Source organism: Dendrobates tinctorius, unplaced genomic scaffold (assembly GCF_039654945.1).
Source record: "Dendrobates tinctorius isolate UK_male_01 unplaced genomic scaffold, ASM3965494v1 ptg000038l, whole genome shotgun sequence".
NCBI classification, from domain to species: domain Eukaryota; kingdom Metazoa; phylum Chordata; class Amphibia; order Anura; family Dendrobatidae; genus Dendrobates; species Dendrobates tinctorius.
The window spans coordinates 25237599-25258101 of record NW_027361706.1 but is presented as its reverse complement, the minus strand read 5'-3'; the positions used below and the strand labels follow the sequence as shown (position 1 = coordinate 25258101).

General features: G+C 43.1%; 1 long non-coding RNA gene across 9 annotated transcripts in view; it reads left to right on the top strand.

Moving 5' to 3' along the window:
* The window catches only part of LOC141088280 (uncharacterized), a 105452-nt gene extending 85404 nt beyond the window's left edge, over positions 1-20048 (top strand). For 7 of the 9 annotated variants that reach the window (XR_012231885.1, XR_012231881.1, XR_012231884.1 and 4 more), the window contains one exon: positions 19730-20048. This is a non-coding gene — a long non-coding RNA (uncharacterized lncRNA). Of the gene's footprint in view, positions 1-17515; positions 17968-19729 lie in introns of those variants that run through there. The other 2 variants (XR_012231888.1, XR_012231883.1) reach the window with 1 other exon arrangement.
* Positions 20049-20503: the final 455 nt, after the last annotated feature.

Sequence of the window (20503 nt, the reverse complement as noted above, 5' to 3'; positions counted from 1 at the left end):
CTGCAGACAGTGTTCCTGGAGACTGAGGTTTTGCCCACAAAGTTGGGTGCTTTGATGCCATGTGCCTAATCATGCTAGTGGTGGTCAGGCTAGTAGCTTTACTACCCCTGCTGATGTGGGCATGGCAAGTGCTGCAAATGGCCTGTTTGGGGTTAACGGCAGAGTCCTTAAAAAATAACCAGACTCTGGAAGATCTAACACTTTGAATAGCAACTTCCGGCCTGTTGGTGTGACGGGGAACAGATGCACGCCTTCTGTCTGAGGCCATCACACTGCTTCTTGCCTGTTGGGGTGATATGCTTCCTTCCCCATGTGTGCTGCTTTGCTCGCTCTGCATGTCCTCCTGCCAGGTTGGGTCAGTACCTATGTCATCCACCACCTCGTCTTACACATCCGCACCCTGCTTCTCCTCCTGACTTTCCGGCAATTGTGTCTCATCATCATCCACCTCAGGTGACCGTGGCTGCTCAAAGATTTGTGAATCGCTACATGGAATATCATCTTGCCCCGCTTCAACTGGAGCGGGCAAGAGGCCCGAATCTACAAATGGATGACTGAACAGCTCTTCTGAGTGTCCGAGTGTGGCAGCAGATGTCTCAGGGCACTCGGCATGGTGGGAGGAAGGAGGAGCAGGGTGAGTAATATCCGGTCCACATTTACGGCTACTCAGACTTGACCGTGTGGAAGACATGGTGGTGTTGGTGGCTAAGTGACTTGAAGCATTATCCGCTATCCAACCACCAACTGTTTCACTCTGCGCTGGCTTCAATAGTGTTGTGGTGCGGTCCCCTAGAAACTGGGACAGGAATTTTGAGCGTGAAGATGTGGGTCTTTTCTGTGGCCCAATGTAAACTTTGCCATGGCCTCGTCCTCTGCATGCACCATTAGCATCATTTCCACTTCCCCGTCCCTTGCCCCTTGCCTTTACCATTTTAAATGGAGTAATGATAGAGGTAAAAAGCTACCTACAAATGGATGTAGTTGGAGAACAATTGGATGTGGTAAGTACTGTAAGCCTGCAAAGCGATGATTTTTCCACCACAGATACACCAGGCCTCTGCTTGAGAAAACAGACTGTATTCCTTATTAATTTATATTTTTTGGGAGACAAAAGACTGCTGGATATAACAACAGTGACAGGCAGGCAAAAACTAAAACAGCGTAAACTGGCCAAAGTTTGAGCACGCACAGATAGTTGCAGGTACGGAGAGACCACTACAATGAATGTGTGGCCTTTGTATTTTGTGGCCTAAAATATCGTGTATTTAAAGCAAATTTACAGGAAGCCCCCAAAAATATAACAGCCGTAAAATGGCAAGCGTTTGAGCACACACAGATATGAGCTGGCACACAGGTAACACTACAATATTTGGTTGGCACTTTTCATTTTGTGGGCTAAATTCTCGTGTATTTAAATCACAGTAACAGGCAGCACCTAAAAATAAAACAGCTGTAAACTGGCAAGAGGTTGAGCACAAACAGATATGAGCTGGCACCAAGTTAACACTACAATGAATGTGTTTGGTTTTTTAAATTTTCGGGGGGCTAAATGCTGCTGTATTTAACCCCTTTCTGCCTTTAGACGTACTATCCCGTCCATGTGCCCTGGGACTTAATTCCTAGGGACGGGATAGTACGTCTAATGCGATCAGCGGCGCCCACGTGGTGAGCGCCCCGATCGCGGCCGGGTGTCAGCTGATTATCACAGCTGACACCCGGCACAATGTGTCAGGGGCGGTCACGGACCGCCCCCGACATGTTAACCCCTTGTACACCGCGATCAAACACGATCGCGGTGTACCGGGGGTTAAAGGGAAGCATCGGCAGGGAGGGGGATCCCTCCGTGCTTCCCTGAGCCCCCCACGGCAGCGCAATGTGCAGCGCTGCTGCAGGGGACTTCTTCCCTACAGGCCTCCGGATCCAAGATGGCGACGGGGGCCTGTAGGGAGCTGACTTCCTCACTGCCTGCAAAGCGCAGGCATGAGGAAGTCTGCAGAACTGCCTTTGACAGATTGCTGATCTGTCACAGTGATCTGTGATGTGACAGATCAGCGATCTGTCACAGGACAGTGATGTCCCACCTGGGACTATGTAGTAAAGTAAAAAAAAAAAGTGTTAAAAATAATTTTAAAAAAATCGCTAAATAAATTAGTAAAAAAAAAAAAAAATATTCCCCAATAATTCCATTTTTTGAAAATAAAAAAAAAAACAATAAAAGTACACATTTTTGGTATCGCCGCGTCCATAGCGACCCGCCCTATAAAACTGTCCCATTAGTTAACCCCTTTAGCGAACCCCTTAAAAAATAAAAATAAAAAACGAAGCAAAAAATAATGATTTATTATCATACCACCGAACAAAAAGTGCAATAACGCGCGAATAAAAAGACGCATATAAATATCCATGGTACCGCTGAAAACGTCATCTTGTCCCGCAAAAACGAGCCACCATACAGCGTCATCCGCAAAAAAATAAAAAAGTTATAGCTCGCAGAATAAAGCGATGCAAAAATAATTATTTTTTATATAAAATTGTTTTCATTGCAAAAACCCGACAAAACATAAAAAAACAACCTAAATGAGGTATCACTGTAACCGTACCGACCCGAAGAATAAATCCGCTTTATCAATTTTACCGCACGCGGAATGGTGTAAACGCACCCCCCAAAAGAAATTCATAAAACGCTGGTTTTTGTTCATTCTGCGTCCCAAAAATCGGAATAAAAAGCGATCAAAAAATGTCACGTGCCCGAAAATGGTACCAATAAAAACGTCAACTCGTCCCGCAAAGAATAAGACCTCACATGACTCGGTGGGTCAAAATACGGAAAAATTATAGCTCTCAATATGTGGTGATGCAAAAACTATTTTTACAATAAAAAGCGTCTTTTAGCGTGCGACAGCCGCCAAACATAAAAACCGCCATAAATAGTAAATCAAACCCCGCGTTATCACCCCCTTAGTTAGGGAAAAGTAATAAAACTAAAAGAAAATGTATTTATTAACATTTTCCCATTAGGGTTAGGGCTAGGGTTAGGGTTATGGCTGAGATTAGGGTTAGGGGTGTGTTGGGGTTAGGGTTGGAGTTAGAATTGGGGGTTTCCACTGTTAGGGCACATCAGGTGCTCTCCAAATGCAACATGGAGTCTGATCTCAATTCCAGCCAATTCTGCGTTGAAAAAGTCAAATGGTGCTCCTTCCCTTCCAAGCTCTGCCATACGCCCAAACAGTGTTTTACACCCACATGTAGGGTATCAGCCTACTCAGGACAAATTACAAAACAACTTTTGGGGTCCAATTTCTCCTGTTACCCTTAGGAAAATAAAAAATTGGGGGCAAAAATATCATTTTTGTGAAAAAAAAATGATTTTTTTATTTTCACGCCCAGGCGTTATAAACTTCTGTGAAGCACGGGGGTTCAAAGTGCTCACCACATATCTAGATAAGTTCCGTGGGGGGTCTAGTTTCCAAAATGGTGTCATTTGTGGGGGGTTTCTACTGTTTTCGTACATCAGGGGCTTTCCAAACGCGACATGGTGTCCGATCTCAATTCCAGCCAAAAACGTCAAATGGCGCTGCTTCCCTTCCGAGCTCTGCTATGCGCCCAAATAGTCATTTACACCCACATATGGGGTATCAGCGTACTCAGGACAAATTGCACAATAACTTGTAGGGTCCTGTTACCCTTGGAAAAATAAAAATTGGGGGTGAAAAGATCATTTTTGTGGAAAAAATATGATTTTTTAATTGTACCGCTGTACGTTATAAACTTCTGTGAAGCCCTTGTGGGTTCAAAGTTCTCACCACATATCTAGATAAGTTCCTTGGGAGGTCTAGTTTCCAAAATGGGGTCACTTGGGGGGGTTTCCACTGTTTAGGTTCATCAGGGGCTCTCCAAACGTGACATGGCGTCCGATCTGAATTCCAGCCAATTTTGCATTGAAAAAGTCAAACGGCGCTCCTTCCCTTCTGAGCTCTGCCATGCGCCAAAACAGTGGTTCCCCCCAACATATCAGGTATCAGCGTACTCAGGACAAATTGCACAATAACTTTTGCCATCCAATTTCTCCTGTTACCCTTGGTAAAATAAAAAAAATTGAACCTGAAGTATTTTTTTAGTGAAAAAAAGTTAAATGTTCATTTTTTTTAAATATTCAAAAATTTCCCGTGACGCACCTAAAGGGTTAATAAACTTCTTGAATGTGGTTTTGAGCACCTTAAGGGGTGCAGTTTTTAGAATGGTGTCACTTTTGGGTATTTTCTATCATGTAGACCCCTCAAAGTGTCTTCAAATGTGATGTGGTCCGTAAAAATAAAATGGTGTTGCAAAAATGAGAAATCGATGGTCAATTTTTAACCCTTATAACTTCCTAGCAAAAAATAAATTTTGGTTCCAAAATTGTTCTGATGTAAAGTAAACATGTGGGAAATGTTATTTATTGAGTTTTTTGTGTGCCGTATCTCTGTGATTTAAGGGCATCAAAATTCAAAGTTCGAAAATTGCGAAATTTTCGCCAAATTTCCGTTTTTTTTCACAAATAAACGCAAGTTATTTGAATGAAATTTTACCACTAACATGAAGTACAATATGTCATGAGAAAACAATGTCAGAATCACCGGGATCCATGGAAGCGTTCCAGAGTTATTACCTCATAGAGGGACAGTGGTCAGAATTGTAAAAATTGGCCTGGTCATTAACGTGCAAACCACCCTTGGGGCTTAAGGGGTTAAAAAAGGTACAGATAGCCCCAAAAATGAAACAGCTGTGAAATGGCTATAGTTTTAGCATGCACAGATATCAGCTGCAACGGAGATACACCAAAAAATGTGCGGCCTGTATTCAAATTACACCTGTGGCTAACTATAACGGATAATATAGCCCACAGGTAGCAGCAGCACCAGAAAACAGGAAGGGAATGGACCTTCTTGACATGGGCGGACATACCGCCGGTTCAACTGGTGCGACTGCATCGGGGCCCCTGAAGCTCTAGGGGGCCCCTGCAGGGCGGCTAATGATGAGGGCAATCTGGCCAGTTTCTCCAGGCCCGAGGCTCCGGGGGCCCCTGGCCAGATTGACCTCATGTGCGGTGGGCAGGAAGCAAGAGCGGATCTGCAAGGATCCTTCCTGCCCGGTGCCAGCGCTTCATGTCTCTGAGAGCAGCGCCGCTGAATGATGTCATCATTCAGTGGCCGCTGTGCCAGAACGAGGAAGCCGGAGATGCTGCGGACAGGTGCTGTCACTGTGTGTATGTATGTATGGATGGATGTGTGTGTGTATGTATGGATGTGTGTTTCTATGTATGGATGTGTGTATGTGTGAGTGTGTGTGTATGGATGTGTGTGTGGATGTGTGTGTGTGTGTGTGTGTGTGTGTATGTATGGATATGTGTTTGTATGTATGGATGTGTGTGTATGTATGGATGTGTGTGTGTATGTATGTATGGATGTGTGTATGTATGGATGTGTGTATTTGTGTGTGTATGTATGGATGTGTGTGTGTGTGTATGTATGGATATGTGTTTGTATGGATGTGTGTGTATGTATGTGTGTGTATGTATGTGTGTGTGTATGTATGGATGCGTGTGTGTACGTATGGATGTGTGTGTGTATGGATGTGTGTGTGTGTGTATGTATGGATGTGTGTGTGTATGTATGGATGCGTGTGTGTGTATGTATGGATGTGTGTTTCTATGTATGGATGTGTGTATGTGTGAGTGTGTGTGTATGGATGTGTGTGTGGATGTGTGTGTGTGTGTGTGTGTGTGTATGTATGGATATGTGTTTGTATGTATGGATGTGTGTGTATGTATGGATGTGTGTGTGTATGTATGTATGGATGTGTGTATGTATGGATGTGTGTATTTGTGTGTGTATGTATGGATGTGTGTGTGTGTGTATGTATGGATATGTGTTTGTATGTATGGATGTGTGTGTATGTATGTGTGTGTATGTATGTGTGTGTGTATGTATGGATGCGTGTGTGTGTACGTATGGATGTGTGTGTGTATGGATGTGTGTGTGTGTGTATGTATGGATGTGTGTGTGTATGTATGGATGCGTGTGTGTGTATGTATGGATGTGTGTTGACCTATGCGCCCTGGCATCCCCAGTCAGCTATTACTCTCTGGTAGCAGCCCGCACAGAAGAGAAGCAAAACCTCTAACATTCTGTAGGGAAAAGGGAGATAATCCTGACCCCTATAATACCAAGCCAAGAAAGAAGCACAGTCACTGCGGCAGCCCCCCACACAGAATACTGCTCCTGGCGTAGCCCACTAATGTGGGACAGTCGCGCAGAGTCCGGGACCATATAACGCCAAAATAGTAACACTGCATGTGGTGCCCAAATAATAGTGTTCCGAGTATATATTATAGGGGCAAAGAAAGTGCCAGTACCGGCATCTAATATTTCAGTTATTACTGTGTCATACAACCCAAGTCATGGCGCCACCAAATCTCCAACTATAACCATGCCAGACAGTGCTGAGTGATAAGTCAGAGAATGGGCAGCACAGTACTGGGGTCCCACCAATGACTACATCTGCCCGGAGTTTTTGGGGGTTTCCTCTGGGTGCTCTGGTTTCCTTCCACATATGAGCAGGTTACTTTTATGTAACAGCGCAGACAGTGAGGAGATGGTGGACGTTAGCCAGCACCATCTAACTAGCACAAAAAGGAAAATCATTGTATAAGTGTATATAAGTAAGCACTATATGGCGGGTTACACTAACAGGGTCACTGCAGTATATTATTGCACAGCACTATAACATCTATGACATGGTCTATCAGGCTCGGACTGGCCCTTAGGATAACATGGGCTCCTGTGCAAATCAGGACCCCCAACCTTACTGTATGGGCAGGACTTGTCATAATTCACTTTATTCAACTCTGTTCAGAAAAAAAGCAGCATCTCATCATTCATTAACCAAACTGCCCAATGTATTATTATATAGAGCTATAGGTAAATTTGTTAACCAGGGTCGTGTAATATTTGTATGCAGGTGAAAAGTGGGCCCCCAAAGTCAATGTTACTGGTGGGCTCTTGGCACCCCAGTCTGACACTGTGTTCTGTTATATGCACTGTTCTGAATGGTCTAATTTTCTAGCAGTTAAATGGCTGTTTATGCCTTTACGTGTTGACGGGTGTCACTTTCAGTACTAGGCCGTCCCCATCAGTCTCCGTAAGCTCCTGTGATCGTTACACTGGAGCTCGTGGGGGTCACCGGTATTTCCTGCTAGGTCCCAAGTCCTAGATATGCGAGTCACAGGATATACACCGGCCATCGCCGTACCATGAAGCACAGCCCCAGCCCATACCCTGTATACCGTACACCTGCAGTGGAAGCAATGGCCCACAGGAACGGTCCTCTGCTACAGCCGACTGTCTACCAAGCCTGGAGATGCTTACAGTCTTCTACTAGCACAGAGAACAAATCTTCCTCTCTACACAGGCCCTCTCCAGCATCTGATCGATATCTGAACCTTCCATGGCAATGTGTTTGTATATACAGTTGTGGCCACAAGTATTGACACCCCTGCAATTCTGTCAGATAATACTCAGTTTCTGCCTGAAAATGATTGCAAGCACAAATTCTTTGTTATTATTATCTTCATTTAATTTGTCTTAAATGAAAAAACACAAAAAGAATTGTCCTAAAGCCAAATTGGATATAATTCCACACCAAACCTAAAAAAGAGGGTGGACAAAAGTATAGGCACTGTTCGAAAAATCATGTGATGCTTCTCTAATTTGTGTAATTAACAGCACCTGTAACTTACCTGTGGCACCTAACAGGTGTTGGCAATAACTAAACCACACTTGCAGCCAGTTGACATGGATTAAAGTTGACTCAACCTCTGTCCTGTGTCCTTGTGTGTACCACATTGAGCATGGAGAAAAGAAAGAAGACCAAAGAACTGTCTGAGGACTTGAGAAACCAAATTGTGAGGAAGCATGAGCAATCTCAAGGCTACAAGTCCATCTCCAAAGACCTGAATGTTCCTGTGTCTACCGTGCGCAGTGTCATCAAGAAGTTTAAAGCCCATGGCACTGTGGCTAACCTCCCTAGATGTGGACAGAAAAGAAAAATTGACAAGAGATTTCAACGCAAGATTGTGCGGATGTTGGATAAAGAACCTCGACTAACATCCAAACAAGTTCAAGCTGCCCTGCAGTCCGAGGGTACAACAGTGTCAACCCGTACTATCCGTCGGCGTCTGAATGAAAAGGGACTGTATGGTAGGAGACCCAGGAAGACCCCACTTCTTACCCCGAGACATAAAAAAGCCAGGCTGGAGTTTGCCAAAACTTACCTGAAAAAGCCTAAAACGTTTTGGAAGAATGTTCTGTGGTCAGATGAGACAAAAGTAGAGCTTTTTGGGCAAAGGTATCAACATAGAGTTTACAGGAGAAAAAAAAGAGGCATTCAAAGAAAAAACACGGTCCCTACAGTCAAACATGATGGAGGTTCCCTGATGTTTTGGGGTAGCTTTGCTGCCTCTGGCACTGGACTGCTTGACCGTGTGCATGGCATTATGAAGTCTGAAGACTACCAACAAATTTTGCAGCATAATGTAGGGCCCAGCGTGAGAAAGCTGGGTCATGGGTCTTCCAGCAGGACAATGACCCAAAACACACTTCAAAAAGCACTAGAAAATGGTTTGAGAGAAAGCACTGGAGACTTCTAAGGTGGCCAGCAATGAGTCCAGACCTGAATCCCATAGAACACCTGTGGAGAGATCTAAAAATGGCAGTTTGGAGAAGGCACCCTTGAAATATCAGGGACCTGGAGCAGTTTGCCAAAGAAGAATGGTCTAAAATTCCAGCAGAGCATTGTAAGAAACTCATTGATGGTTACTGGAAGCGGTTGGTCGCAGTTATCTTAGCTAAAGGTTGTGCAACCAAGTATTAGGCTGAGGGTGCCAATACTTTTGTCTGGCCCATTTTTGGAGTTTTGTGTGAAATGATCAATGTTTTGCTTTTTGCTTCATTCTCTTTTGTGTTTTTTCATTTAAGACAAATTAAATGAAGATAATAATACCAAAGAATTTGTGTTTGCAATCATTTTCAGGAAGAAACTGAGTATTATCTGACAGAATCGCAGGGGTGTCAATACTTTTGGCCACAACTGTATACACAGTGCCTTGCAAAAGTATTCAGCCCCCTGGGACTTTTCAACCTTTCCCCACATATCATGCTTCAAGCATAAAGAAACCAAATGTAAATTTTTGGTGAAGAATCAACAACAAGTGGGACACAATTGTGAAGTTGAACAAAATTTATTGGTTATTTAAAATTTTTGTGGCAAGTCAAAAACAGAAAAGTGGGGCGTGCAATATTATTCGGCCCCTTTACTTTCAGTGCAGCAAACTCACTCCAGAAGTTCATTGTGGATCTCTGAATGATCCAATGTTGTCCTAAATGACTAATGATGATAAATATAAATATAATCCACCTGTGTGCAATCAAGTCTCTGTATAAATCCACCTGCTCTGTGATAGTCTCAGGGTTCTGTTTGAAGCACAGAGAGCATCATGAAGACCAAGGAACACAACAAGCAGGTCCGTGATACTGTTGTGGAGAAGTTTAAAGCCGGATTTGGATACAAAATGATTTCCAAAACTTTAAAAATCCCAAGGAGCACTGTGCAAGCGATCATATTGAAATGGAAGGAGTATCATGCCACTGCAAATCTACCATGATCCAGCCGTCCATCTAAACTTTCATCTCAAACAAGGAGAAGACTTATCAGAGATGCAGCCAAGAGGCCCATGAACACTCTGGATGAACTGCAGAGATCTACAGCTGAGGTGGGACAGTCTGTCCATAGGACAACAATCAGCCGTACACTGCACAAATCTGGCCTTTATGGAAGAGTGACAAGAAGAAAACCATTTCTTAAAGATATCCATAAAAAGTGTTGTTTAAAGTTTGCAGCAAACCACCTGGGAGACACACCAAACATGTGGAAGAAGGTGCTCTGGTCAGATGAAACCAAAATCGAACTTTTTGGCAACAATGCCAAATGATATGCTTGTCGTTAAGGCAACACAGCTCATTACCCTGAACACACCATCCCCACTGTCAAACATGGTGGTGGCAGCATCATGGTTTGGGCCTGCTTTTCTTCAACAGGGACAGGGAAGATGGTTAAAATTGATGGGAAGATGGATGGAGCCAAATACAGGACCATTCTTGAAGAAAACCTGTTGAAAGTCTGCAAAAGACCTGAGACTGGGACGGAGATTTGTATTCCAACAAGACAATGATCCCAAACATATAGCAAAATCTACAATGGAATGGTTCACAAATAAACGTATCCAGGTGTTAGCATGGCCAAGTCACAGTCCAGACCTGAATCCAATCGAGAATCTGTGGAAAGAGCTGAAAACTGCTGTTCACAAACGATCTCCATCAAACCTCACTGAGCTCGAGCTGTTTGCAAGAATTTCAGTCCCTCGATGTACAAAACTGATAGAGACATACCCCAAGCGACTGCAGCTGTAATTGCAGTAAAAGGTGGCGCAACAAAGTATTAAGTTCAAGGGGCTGAATAATATTGCACGCCCCACTTTTCAGCTTTTGAATTTCAACAAAAATTTAAAATAACAAATAAATTTCTTTCAACTTAACAATTGTGTCCCACTTGTTGTTGATTCTTCACCAAAAATTTACATTTGGTATCTTTATGTTTTGAAGCATGACATGTGGGAAAAGGTTGAAAAGTCTCAGGGGGCCGAATTCTTTCGCAAGGCACTGTGTATGTATATATATATATATATATATATATTTATATCTTCAAAGTATTCCAATATTGAATGAACCCTCTATCTCTACTCCTCCTTCTTTAGTCAGAACATGTATTATTTCTAAAAAAAAAAAAAAAAAATACATTCCAATGTCTTCTTATAGCTTCCACAAGAGCAATTCGTAACAAGTACATCTTTCATAGCATTTTCACTTGGACTCTTTCTCCTTTTTTCCTCCCCTTTTCCATTACTCTCCCTCCTCTCTCCCTAATCTCCACCCCCTTCTTCTCCGCAATTATATATCAACTCCCAAAATTTCTCTTCTCATAGCGGTATAAGATTTCTCAGTCTTTTGCATAGTGTAAGATTTTTATCCCTTTGAGAAAGAGTTTTAATAATTCAAAAGGGGATAATCAGAATAAGTCCCGACAATACTCAGACGTTTTGTTGGTGATTCTTTTTTCTGCTGTTTTCCTTGAGAAGATCTTCTCTGTCTTTAAGAAAGTCTGATGCTTGTTCTGCTGCTGAAAATGTTTGTGTTCTTCCTCCAGGTAAAAACACTTAAAGATTTGCCGGTAATTGTAATGAGAAGCTGATTTTCTTCTATACTAGCTCAGTGCATATTCCACTAAAGACGCGTCTTTCTTTGTTACTACCACCGAGTAGTCATTGAAAATTAACGTTCTACATCCATCGAGCACCAGGGGTAGAGAGAATTTTCTGTACCTTTGTAAGATGTCCACTTTGTCTGGCTCAGGTATTTCGCAGTACCAGGCCCGGGCTTATAAGCAGGAGATTCTTGTGGAGGTGGTGGTGGTGGGCCGACTCTGTGGGCGCTTTCTCCTTCAATGGTGTATTAATGTCCAGAGCATTTGGTACGTCTAGTGTGCATATGGGTCGCCCCTCACACCCAGGGCAGTGGGGTACCCGGTACCGGGCTGGTGTCAGGGGGATGTGTCACAGCAGCAGTGACCCGGTCCATGGCCCTGGGCGCCCAATATCAATGGCGGTGATGTTAATAGTATAGTTTATATGGATTGTTCGTGACGCCAGCCGTGGTGTTTGGCAAATAAGATGTTGAGCCAACGCTGCATGCAGATCCACTGGGACTGATGGTGTGGTGCAGCAAAGATGGTGTAGCTCCCCACAGGTGGAGCTGTAGTCCCAGGGCAGTGTGGGTGCAATGGATGAGGAGAGGCGCAGAATGGTATAGATGCTGGTACCCAGATGTAGCAGTGATGAAGGTGTTAGCGGCAAATGAATGGAGGACACCAGGGCTTGCAGTTTCAAAGCTTTACTCACAGTTCGTGGTACCCACTGGTGCCTACCTCTGTGCCATGTCCTTCGGGGTAGAGACTCAACCTCCCGGGCAAGTCAGGGTTCTCCTCTCCAACACTCCGCCAACATGTGCCTTTCTTGAACGACTCCTCCATTGCGCCTTTTAGTGTGAAGAACTCCAGTACCGTAGTTCTCTGGAATTCCTCCTGTCAGATGTTCCTAGAACCTTACTTGTATGACAGACAGCTGTAGCCTCTATCGGGGACTCCTCTCAGAGTCCTGGCTCACTAATCGGTTGCTGTTGTGTCCCAAGTCTTTGATGGGAGCAGTGCATTTATAGCCAACTACTCCACCGGTGTCTGCTGCAGAACCATAAGTGTCCATACAACCTCGGGGACCGGGCCCAGGCTTTGCGCTGAGAACCTATAGGCAGGGTACTCTCTCAACCCCAACTCCTCTCTGTTCTCCTACTCCTTCGTTCCGCGCTGTTCCTTCTCTCTCTTATGGAAGCTTAGGTTGCAGGTCTACGTCTTTATCCTTCTCTTCTCTCTCCCGTGCCAGCTGGCTCAGATCACTGAGGCAGCTGCAGCACTCTTTCTAAACTGAACTCAAACTGAACTTAAACTAACTTCAGAACTGAACTCTTCTCGCCTGACCTCCCGTCAGACTGACCTACAATTCTCTACTTTCCCCCTCTTTTATACTAATTCCACCCACCTCCCAGCACATCTCGTGTTACGAAGCAGGGTTCCACGAAGGGTGCTCTGCTACCCCCAGCCTGAAGCTGCTAGGTGAACCTACTGAACTATCCTGTGTGTGGGATGCAGGTGTTGGGAGTGTGGAAAGGAGTTCCCAACTTACCTAGTTGGTGGGGCACTACACCTTAGGAGAAGGTGCAATACCTCTGTGGCGACTGAGCCTCAGGGGTGCCACATACCCCCCCGTTAAAAACAGCACATCCGCGGGCTGCAAGATAACAAAGCAGACAGCAAAAAAACATACAAAAGTTTTGTAATGCATAACAACTTTTCTTATACTAATCTTCCTAGTATAGGAGGTACTCATCTTGAACGTTACAAACAATTCTATCTTAAATCCTATCTAAAATTTTTAATTCTAAGTGCAATTCTCAATTCAAAGTGCTATTCTCTGTAACACAGTTTCTCTCATTTTCTCTCATCAGTACACATTTATTTTTCTACTTTCACTGTCTCTTCTAGACGCAAGACGCTGACCGCAAGTACCTGGTCCGTCACCTGTCTACTTTCAATTCTTTATTCACATCACTCATCTCTAGATCAGACATCCTAATTCTTCTATAAAAGCCATTTCTAAGTTACTAATACTCTTATAAAACACATTATCAAATACTTCACAGTAAAACATTCAACAGTTATTCTTGTAAGGTGCTGGACACGGCTCCCAGCCGGGATCTCTTGCAGTGTCCCTTGAGGTAGACATCATCTTCGAAAAGTGTCCATGCAAAAACATTATCTTCGCAAAGTGTCTTTTTATGTAAAACTTGACATTATCTTCGCAAAGTTTCTTTTTATGTAAAACCAAGAAAGAGCACCTAAAGAGGTACAAACTATTTACAGTAAAAGTTTTGGATCATACAGCGTTCATGATCTCCTCAGTTCCAAATGTAGAAGCGCTGCCAATCAAAAACAGGGCAACAAAAGTGCTACCGAAAAAACATGATAGCAACACAAGGCACAACTGGTGCAAACAAACCCTCCTGGGTAACGAGATTTGAAAAGTGTTTCTTAATGCTGTTCCCCTCCTGAGGTTGGTATCCCGGTCCCAGACCAGATCCAGGACGACCTGGCCAGCCGCTGCAACTGCGGTACACCCCAGGGCTTCCCCAGGTGGAGGGACAGCCGACAAACCTGGGGCTTCCTGGCGGTGCGGCCTCTGCTCCGGTGCAGGTGGTGATGGTGCGGATGGTGGCTCCGGGTCCGCAGGGGTCTCTGCGGGGACCTGCGCAGCCGCGTCAGGTCCGGGCGGGAGCTCTGCTTCCACTCCCGGGTCCTCCGGTAACCCCTTCAGGCAGGCGGCACTCAGCCGTACGGTCAGAGTAGAAGTATAGATCAGCGCTGCCCGGGGACAGTCCGATGTGGTAGCGGCGGGTACCGATGGAAAGGGTACCGCTGGTGTAGACCCCGCCGGGGCGTGCTGCCATCTCAGCTTCTCTAAGGCTTCCTTCCTCAGCTGCAGACGGGTGGTCAATATGGGGATTTCGTCTTCTAATTGCTGGCAGTTCATCTCATAGTTCGGGTTGGAGCTGTCAGCCATGGCGTCGGGGAGATCCGTTTCCTCGCGCTCCGCAGGCCTCCTTCCCTCACTCTCCAAAATGGCGTTCTGGCGTTCTTCCTGCCTCGGCCCCTTTCCCGCCACTGGCTTCTTCTGCCCCTCCTTCCGGTGGCGGCATCTTCTTCCAGCGCCTCCATACCAAGCCAGTATACGAACCCCTCGGGGGGTGGGCCATGTATATGTCACATAGTAATTCAGGCAGGGAAGGCCCAATACTCTTCGCTGTCTTTTCTTAGGACCTCCCATCTCTTCACGCCCTTCTTCACTGCGCCAGCGGCCATTTCTAATGTCCATTATACAGTCTATTAAATTTGGTCTTCTGCACATTTTCAAAAGCACAAAGTCTCACAAATTTCAGGCGCACAGAACCCGATGACATCGGGTCTCGTCATCCTGTTCGTGACGCCAAAATTGGGTCACCCCTCACACCCAGGGCAGCGGGGTACCCGGTACCGGGCCGGTGTCAGGGGGATGTGTCACAGCAGCAGTGACCCGGTCCGTGGCCCTGGGCGCCCAATATCAATGGCGGTGATGTTAATAGTATAGGTTATATGGATAGTTCGTGACGCCACCCGTGGTGTTTGGCAAATAAGATGTTGAGCCAACGCTGCATGCAGATCCACTGGGACTGATGGTGTGGTGCAGCAAAGATGGTGTAGCTCCCCACAGGTGGAGCTGTAGTCCCAGGGCAGTGTGGGTGCAATGGATGAGGAGAGGCGCAGAATGGTATAGATGCTGGTACCAAAATGTAGCAGTGCTGAAGGTGTTAGCGGCGAATGAATGGAGGACACCAGGGCTTGCAGTTTCAAAGCTTTACTCACAGTTCGTGGTCTCCACTGGTGCCTGCCTCCGAGCCGAGTCCTCCGGGGTAGAGACTCAATCAACCTCCAGGGCAAGTCAGGGTTCCCCTCTCCAACACTCCGCCAACATGTGCCTTTCTTGAACGACTCCTCTATTGCGCCTTTTAGTGTGAAGAACTCCAGTACCATAGTTCTCTGGAATTCCTCCTGTCAGATGTTCCTAGAACCTTATTTGTATGACAGACAGCTGTAGCCTCTATCGGGGACTCCTCTCAGAGTCCTGGCTCACTAATCGGTTGCTGTTGTGTCCCAAGTCTTTGATGGGAGCAGTGCATTTACAGCCAACTACTCCACCGGTGTCTGCTGCAGAACCATAAGTGTCCATACAACCTCGGGGACCGGACCCCGGCCTTGCGCTGAGAACCTATAGGCAGGGTACTCTCTCAACCCACAACTCCTCTCTGTTCTCCTACTCCTTTGTTCCGCACTGTTCCTTCTCTCTCTTATGGAAGCTTAGGTTGCAGGTCTACGTCTTTCTCCTTCTCTTCTCTCTCCCGTGCCAGCTGGCTCAGATCACTGAGGCAGCTGCAGCACTCTTTCTAAACTGAACTCAAACTGAACTTAAACTAACTTCAGAACTGAACTCTTCTCGCCAGACCTCCCGTCAGATTGACCTACAATTCTCTACTTTCCCCCTCTTTTATACTAACCCCACCCACCTCCCAGCACATCTCGTGTTACGAAGCAGGGTTCCACGAAGGGTGCTCTGCTACCCCCAGCCTGAAGCTGCTAGGTGGACCTACTGAACTATCCTGTGTGTGGGATGCAGGTGTTGTAGTGTGGAAAGGAGTTCCCAACTTAAATAGTCGGTGGGGCACTACACCTTAGGAGAAGGTGCAGTACCTCTGTGGCGACTGAGCCTCAGGGGCGCCACACATATACTTGTAAGCTGGCTACAGGTAATAGATTCTGGTAAACCCATGATCCTAAGATTGCTTCACCGGGATCTATTCTCCAGATCATCAAATGCAGCAAGATCATATTTTTAATGTGCATTTAATTAATTTATTTGCTGATATAAATTTATTCAGATGAAAGTAAAATTCTCTCTCAAATTGGCACCGGCCGCGCCTGCGCAGTAACATCTATTGGATCACCAATCTTGGTGGACACCTGCCTGGTGAATGTGATTTTTTTTTTTCAAAACATATAGTCAGTGTGTAAAATAGGGGGCAGATCACTGAGGGATCAGTGACCTGACAGAAGCCATCGGTATGAAAAGCTAAGAAGAGCACCACATGAAGACCTCCCCCACAGGCTCGTTCCGGAGTGGAAAGAGAAGAAAACATTCTCCACAAGAATTGGCCTGTACTAAAAGCAGACCCAATTCTGGCAGCACAATTACCAAAAAATCCCCTTATAACGGCCAGGAGGGGTAGGAGTGTGATGGACATGTTACTGAGGAGCCACTATATTGCCAAGGTGTCCAATCCCTTCACCTCTTCTGAAAGTAAACCAAGACGGGCTGTCACCCCTGTGGTGACTGTCGGGCCTGTGAAAATATCATCAGGAGTACAGAATTTATGTCCTCTGATGGGTCGTTATCTTGACATTTTAAGGTTTTTCATGGATGTGATACGAAAAGTCTAAAGGTAAGGGGGATTGATTGTGTTAATGGGGGAATTAGGGGTTGTGATTTAAAACAGATATTGGCACAATTAGAATGCCATTGGATCAGTCATTTGGGATCCATGGCCCCCAAAGGCTTAACTGAAAAATGAAGCTTTCTCCCATTTCTTTGAATAATCCATCAACATCAACAATGTCCATTGTATAGGGAATATTCAAGGTTCCTGATATCTCTGCGCTTTTATTTTAATTATGTGTGTTTTTTGTCTGTAGCTGATACATTATTGAAGATTTATCTTTTCCTTATGGCTATTCATGAAATGTATGTGTGATATGGGATTCTTGTGTGACCATCATATGAGGACCCCTCTGGTGTCAGGATGAACACTTCTGAACACTTCATCTTGAACGCCATATTATTGGTTGACACAGTAATAATAGTGTTGTTCATGTACTCTTGTATATATAGCTATTTACATTTTTGCACATGTGCACCTTAATTACATGTTTTTTTTAACTGCTGCACTTTATAATGCTATGGTATATTAGTGGATTCCAATGCAATAATGTTATTTTCTCTATTTGAGTATATTAAGGACATGTGCACTTTATTATACCTAATGTTACCCATTGTGTGACACACTTTCATTAATGTGACTAGTGGTTATGATTTTACACTGGCACTTGTAATTTCTGTTGTTTTCATTATCTAATATGGTGATTTATTTTACCTCACTAATAATGGTAGACTCCATGGGACTCCTTAAACATGGCCGCCGGCTGAGAGTGCACTCCTGAACGCTGGTCCGTCCTTCCTGGAATCCAACTTGACAACGCACCTGTCTGTGACGCCATCGGGGGATTTCCCCGGACATGCACTTTAGATATATCCATATGAGCCACCATTACACATTACCTCTCTTAGGATAAGTATATATAGAGAAGCTATGGATGTACTTGACTCATACTGATAACTTTTTGTCTGCTGTGATTATTTTCCCGTCTTTTGAGGTGATGTATGTTTATCTGCTGGATTTATAATATCCTTTATATACTTTCAATTGTTCCTCTCTTCTATGAGAGCCCAAGTACTGTGAGTGCTCCCCAGGTGACACTTGTTGTTTCTTTCTTGATGTACAGCCTGTATATAGTTTCTTTATTACTGATTTTGATTAAATAAAAAACATATATTTGTTTATATTTATGAAGTCAGCATTCAATTTTTTCTTCAGTTTCATTTATTATACCCTGGAGACCAGTGAACAAAAGCACAAGAGGGAGGACACAGACTGAGTCCGGGCCCTCTCTCTTGTGCTTCTGCTCACTGGGTCCCTCACAACAGTGATGGCAGTAATGCTCTGATGGCGGTCCTGTCCACACATAAAAGTATAAAATAAAGACTCAGACACATCATGGAAAGTTTAAATAGTGGGAAGTTTATTATATGCTTTATTATATATTATTTATTCTATTTATATATTATATATTTATATATTCATTATATATATTTAATATATATTAATCTATTATATATTTAATAGATTATATTTATTTTTATTATATTATATATTTATTATATTGAATTATATTATTATTTATTATATATTTATTATATTATATATATTAATCTATTATATATTTAACATATTATATTTATATTATATATTTATTATATTATTATATTACATTATATTATTTTTATTTATTATATTATATATATTTTAATATATTATATATTTAACATGTTATATTTATATTATATATTTATTATATTATATATTTATTATATTTTACTATATATTTAATATATTAAATTATATTATTATGTACTATATATTTAATATATTCTATATATTAATCTATTATATATTTAACATATTATATTTATATTATATATTTATTATATTATATTAAATTATATTATTATTTATTATATTATATATATTTAATATATATATATTAATATATTATATATTTAACATGTTATATTTATATTATATATTTATTATATTTTATATATTATATTAAATTATATTATTATTTATTATATTCTATATATTAATCTATTATATATTTAACATATTATATTTATATTATATATTTATTATATTAAATTATATTATTATTATTTATTATATATATATTATATATATATATATTAATATATATATATTTAACATGTTATATTTATAGTATTTGAGGTTGAAGGGAGACTTTAAGTCCATCTAGTTCAACCTACAGCCTAACATGTTGATCCAGAGGAAGGCAAAAAAACCAAATGCGGCAAACAGCGCCACATCCGGGAAAAAAATTCCTTCCTGACTCCACATACGGCAATCAGACTAGCTCCCTGGATCAACGCCCTATCAAGGAATCTAGTATATATCCCCTGTACACCATACCAGCATACTTCTCTCCTTTCTCCAGTTCTTCATCCGTCACGTCTTCTATCTGTTCTTCTAGGACCGTCAGCCACGTTTCTCTTCCAGCCTTGTTCTTCTCCTTGTAGGTCCTGCAGCTCTGTTTCCAGGCATCAGTGGATATTCCTCTCTCTCTTCCATGCCCAGTGGTCAGGGTCTTCTGCCATGATCTAGAATAAAATAAGTGATTATAATCAGAGTGTAAAGGGCATATGTCACCATTAATCATAATCCAATTTGCATATATTTTAGGCCTGATGATACTGGTGTGATGACTGAAAATCCATGGCAGAATGACTTTACAATCACTTATTAAAGTTTTCTTGCTTGACATTAAAACAAGCATTTCATGAGTCCAGCTATGGCTGCAGTCATAAAATGCTCTGCCTAATATCAGGATTATACGACCATTTTGATGTGGCTTTACAGAGTAAGTACAAGCGCCTCATCAGGTCTAAGGGATTTATTTAAGCATACTGTTTATATTGTGATCTCTATTTACAGATCAGCTTTATATTATTACTGTCTATATTACTCACCAGATCACACGTGTCCCGATCCACCCAAGCCCGGAATCCCATCCTGGTGAGCAGAACATTGCGGCATTGTAGCAGTCGGTCCTTCTTCATCCTCCACTTCCGTCCAAGGGCCCAGCGGTAGATCTCTTGTCGATATCGCACCTCTTCTTGCTCAAACTGGTTGGCTAAAAAACTTGGAGGGAAGAGAAATGAAACCAGATAAATTACAATCCACTTCAGAAGAAAATACAGACAACAACAACAAATGCCATTATCATGTATTTAGCCGAGTGGCCGAAAAGAGATTTTGGTTTTACAATAAAATAAAACAATGTTATTTATAGACGTGAATGTGTAATAAAAAAAGAGACTCACAGCGCTGGAAAGAAGAAGGTTCCATATTCTGAAGATGGCAGTCCTGCTCTCCGGAAGTAAGCGACGACCATGGCGAGGAGATACTGGAGGGAGGAGAAGCCGAGTTAGAGGGATATACACTCACTGGCCACTTTATTAGGTACACCATGCTAGTAACGGGTTGGACCCCCTTTTGCCTTCAGAACTGCCTCAATTCTTCGTGGCAGAGATTCAACAAGGTGCTGGAAGCATTCCTCAGAGATTTTGGACCATATTGACATGATGGCATCACACAGTTGGCGCAGATTTGTCGGCTGCACATCCCTGATGCGAATCTCCCGTTCCACCACATCCCAAAGATGCTCTATTGGATTGAGATCTGGTGACTGAGGAGGCCATTTGAGTACAGTGAACTCATTGTCATGTTCAAGAAACCAATCTGAG